This window comes from Myotis davidii, unplaced genomic scaffold, assembly GCF_000327345.1.
Source record: "Myotis davidii unplaced genomic scaffold, ASM32734v1 scaffold8, whole genome shotgun sequence".
In the NCBI taxonomy this organism is placed as follows: domain Eukaryota; kingdom Metazoa; phylum Chordata; class Mammalia; order Chiroptera; family Vespertilionidae; genus Myotis; species Myotis davidii.
The window spans coordinates 1,950,612-1,955,638 of record NW_006299520.1 but is presented as its reverse complement, the minus strand read 5'-3'; the positions used below and the strand labels follow the sequence as shown (position 1 = coordinate 1,955,638).

The window sequence follows — 5,027 nt, the reverse complement described above, 5'->3', positions numbered from 1 at the left end:
GAACGCCAGCTCTGAGATCCCAGCTCGCTGAAAGCTCGTTTCTGGGTTTGTTTTTAGCTTCTATATTTGTTAAAATGTTTCAAACTGCAGGCTCAGAAGCCTGCAAGGCAGGCGGGGAACGTTGGTTTCCTCCGTCACTGAAGCAAGCAAGCCTCATGTTAGTTTCAAGCTGTCTGGCTGCCGCCGCCATCTTGGCTGGCAGTTAATTTGCATATCACCCTGATTAGCCAATGGGAAGGGTAGCGGTCATACGCTAATTACCATGTTTCTCTTTTTATTAGATAGGATTCTTAAAAACATTTTTTCTCCAATTGCATTTTTTAATTTGAAAGAGTGATAGTTTATCATATTTTTAAATTTTTTAAATTTCTAAGTATCTCAAAAAATAATTGAATTTTAAACTTAAATATGATCATATGTCCAGAAAGTTGTAACTACCTAAATCTGAAATGTGGCTTCATCCACAAAGAAAGAAATGCATCACAAAAGGCCAGCTCTCCAGTCCTGCCTGTGTCTCCTGTGACCTTGAGTACTCTTAATACTGCTTGAGTTCTATTGTTAAAGAAAGTTGTAGCCATGATGGTTATTTCTGTGGTATCAGTTGTCACTTCCCCTCTTTCATTTTTAATTTTATTTATTTGGGTCCTTTCTCTTTTTTTTCTTCATGCGTCTGGTTAAAGGTTTATCAATCTGGTTTGTCTTTTCAAAGAACTAGCTCTTAATTTCATTGATCTTTTGTATTCTTCTAGACTCTATTGTGTTTATTTTCATTGTGATCTTTACATTTCTTTTCTTTTATTCACTTTGGGCTTTGTTTTTTTAATCTTTTTCAAGTTTCTTTACATGTAAGATTAGATTGTTTATTTGAGATTTTTCTTGTTTCTTGAGGTAGGCCTGTATTGTTATGAATTTTCCTCCTAGGACTGCTTTTAGTGTGTCCCATAGATTTTGGGTTGTTGTATTTTCATTTTCATGTGTCTTAGGTATCTTTTTTGTTTTGTTTTGTTAATCCCAAGGATATTTCCCCATGGATTTTTAGAGAGAATAGAAGGAAGGGAGAGAGGTACAGAGAGAGAAACATCATTGATGTGAGAGAGACACATTGATTGGTTGCCTCCCGCATGTGCCCCAACCAGGGCCAGGATCAAACCTGCAAACAAGGTACGTGCTCTTGACCAGAATCAAACCCAGGACCCTTCAGTCTGTGGGCTGACACACTATCCACTGAGCCAAACTGGCTAAAAGGGCTCAAAGTATCTTTTGATTTCTTCCTTAATCTCGTTAACCCATTTATTGCTTAGTAGTATGTTTTTTAACCTTCATTTGAGTACTTTTCCATTTTATTCTTGTAATTGATTTCTAGTTTCATACCATTCTAGTCGAAAAAGATGTTTGATATTACAGTCTTCTTAAATTTCTTGAGACTTGTTTTGTGTCCTAACATGTGGTCTATCCTGGAAAATTTGCCATGTGAACTTGAAAAGTATGTATATTCTGGGGCTTTGAGTGAAATACTCAAAAGTATCAATTAAATTCATCTAGTAGAATATGTTATTTAAGGCTGCTATTCCCTTGTTGATTTTCTGTTTGAAAGATCTATCCATGATATCAATGGTATTTTAAAGTCCCATAATATAATTGTATTACTGTCAATCTCTTTCTTTATGTCTATCAATATTTGCTTTGTATAGTTAGATGCTCCTATGTTGGGTGCATAAATGTTTACAACAGTTATATCCTTTTGTTGCAATGATCTCTTTATCATTTGGTATTATCTTTGTCTTTTATTATAACCTTTGTTTTAAAGTCTATTTTGTGTGATATAAATAGTGCTACCCAGCTTTTTTGTTTCCAATTGCATAAAATATCTTTTTCTATCCCTTTATTTTTAGGCTATACGTATCTTTTATCTGAATTGGGTCTATTGTAGACAGCATATATATGGATGTTGTTTTCTTATTCATGCTACTATCCTATGTCTTTTGATTGGACATTTAAATCTATTTATATTTAAAGTAATTATTGATGTATACACAGTTATTACTAGTTTATTATTCATATTTATGTTCCTTTTTTCATCTTCCTCTTCTTTAAAAAGTCCCTTCAATTTTTTTTGTAATACAGTGGGGCCTTGACTTACGAGTGTCCCGACTAAGGAGTTTTTTGAGATACCAGCTGTCTCTCGGCCGATTTTTTGCATTGAGTTGACGAGCTCCTTAACGAGCTCGGTCTTGAAACGAATTAAACTCGTAAGTCAAGGCCCCACTGTAATAGTTTGGTGGTGATAAACTTTTTTAGCTATTTTTGGTCTGGGAAGTTCAATTTAAATGATAGCCTTGCTGGGTAGAGTAGTCTTAGTTGTAGGTCTCTGGGTTTCATCACTTTGAATATTTCATCCCAATCCCTTCTGGCCTGCAAAAGTTCTGTTAAGAAATCAGCTGATAGTCATATTAGAGGTCCCTTCTAGTTAATTGTCTTTCTCTTGGTGATTTTAAGATTCTCTTTTTGTCTTTAACCTTTCCCATTTTAATTATGATGTGTATTGGTGTTGGTCTTTTGGAGTTCATCTTGTTTTGGACTCTTTGCTTCCTGAATTTATATGTCTTCTTCCTTCACTGGGTTAAGGAAGTTTTTCAGTACTTCTTCAAATAGGTTCTCGATCCCTTGCTCTCTCTCTTTTCCTTCTGGTACCCCTATGATGAAGATGTTCTTACACTTGATGTTTTCCAAGAGGTTCTTTAAACCAGCGGTCACCAACTGGTGGTCCATGAGGTCTGAAAGGTTGGCAACTGCTGCTTTAAACAATCCTCATTTTTTTAATTCTTTTTTCTTTTGGTCTCTCTGATTAGGTGTTTTCTGCTGCCTTGTCTTCCAAATTTCTAATTAAGTCCTTTGCTTTATCTAATTTGATATTTATTCCTTTTAGTGTAGTGTTCATTTCAGCTATTGTATTCTACATTATCTGGCTGATTCTCTTTTTTATGTCCTTTTTATACTATTGAAGTTCTCACTAAGTTCATTGAGCATTATTTTAACCATTGTTTTGAAAAATAAAAGGCATCCAGATTGGAAAAGAAGTAGTTAAACTGTCCTTACTTGCCTCCATTTCATTTCACTCTTTTTCTGGAGATTTCTCCTGTTCTTTCATTTGCAATGTTTCCTTTTCTCCCCATTTTGGCTGTCTCTCTGTGTTCATTTCTATATATTTTGTGGGTCTTTTATGTCTCCCATTCTTGGTATCATGGCCTTATGATGTAGGTGTTCTATGGGGCCAAGTGGTACATGTCCCTGATCACCTGAGCCAGGTATTTCAGGAGTGTCCCTTTTGTGGATTATGTCTGCCCTTCTTTTAAGTTTTTCCTTGTTTGTCTTAATTTTTTCATTTGTTGCTTCCAGTTTTGTATTCCACATATGAGTGAAAGTCATATGGTTCTTGACTTCTATATCTGATTTATTTCACTTAGCATGATATTCTCAAGATCCATCCATGTTGCTGCAAATGGCAGTATTTTATCATTTTTATGGTTGAGTAATATTCCATTGTATATATGTACCACATCCTACGTATACCATCATCTATCAAAGGACACTTCAGTTGTTCCCATGTCTTAGTCACCATGAATAATGCTGCAATGAACATAGTGGAGCATCTATCTTCGCATATAGATACCAAACGTTTCTAACATTATTAGCTAAAAAACCTCTTTTCTTCATTGAATGGTTTTGGCACCCTTCTTGTAAATCATTTGACCTTGCAAAGGTTTATTTCTTGGCTCTATCCTCCATTGGTCTATGCATCTATCTTTATGCCAGTACTACAATGCTTTGATTCCCATAGATGTTAGGAAGTTTTTAAATCAGAAAGTATAAGACTTTTATCATTGTTCTTTTTCAATAAAGTTTTGATTATTTGGGGTCCCTTGTGATTACATATGAATTTTAGGATGTATTTTTTATGTTTCTGAAAAAAAAATCATTGGTATTTTGATAAGGATTGTCACTTTGGGTGGTATTGACATGTTAACAACATTAAGTCTGCCAATCCATTAACATGGGATGTCTTTCCATTTATTGTGTGTGTGTGTGTGTGTGTGAGAGAGAGAGAGAGAGAGAGAGAGAGAGAGAGAGAGAGAGAGAGAGAGAGAGAGAGAGAGAGAGAGAGAGAGAGAGAGAGAGAGAGAGAGAGAGAGAGAGAGAGAGAGAGAGAGAGAGAGAGTGTATGTTTTAATTTCTTTCAGCAGTGTTTTGTAGTTTCAGTATACAAGTCTTTCACCACCTTGGTTAACTTTTTTTCTAAGTATTTTATTCTTTCTGATGCTATTGTAAGTTGAATTTTTAAAATTTCCTTTCCAGATTGTTTGTTGTTAGTATACAAAAACACAGCCGATTTTTGTATGTTGATTTTGTATTCTACTGTATTTGTTTAATTAGTTTTAACAGTGTTTTCATAGAATCTTACAGTGCTGTGTTGAATCAAGTGGTGAAAGTAGGCTTCTTTGTCTTGACATGGAGGGATTATTGATTTTGTTTGGAGAGGTAAAAAATCTTCTCTCCCTCCTGTGGCACTACACTACAACCTCCTACTTACCACAGGGGTTAGACCACTTGAAGATCAATAGCCCTACTTCCCAGAAATATAGTTCTACAAATCTGAGTTATTTAGACTGGAATAATGCCCCAACCAATGGATGCTTTGGAAAGAGAGTTACTAGTAACCTATGACACTAAAAATCTTAAAGATTAGTTCTAACCAACCACCCAGAGAACCATGCATTCCAAGAGGCTTCTCTACCTCTTGGAATGAGTTGCAGGCTTGCTTTTTTTATTTTTCTCATTATCCAGCAAATAATAATTGAAACACACACATATTTTTCAAAAATTAATTCTTTGAAACAGTTTAAAATACAGTTTAAATTAGATAACATAAACTTAAGTGCCCAGGGACAATCAAAACTAAATAAAATGTGAATGTTAAGAAAAATAGGGAATGGTAAGGATTACAGGTAGGTGTTTAGCCATAAGTGTGA

General features: G+C 34.9%; 1 protein-coding gene across 1 annotated transcript in view; it reads left to right on the top strand.

Annotated features, from left to right (window-relative positions):
• CEP126 (centrosomal protein 126kDa) overlaps positions 1-5,027 on the top strand; it is a gene marked incomplete at its 5' end in the record, with an annotated part of 58,487 nt that overhangs the window by 10,319 nt on the left and 43,141 nt on the right. The gene's annotated exons all lie outside the window — the stretch shown is intronic.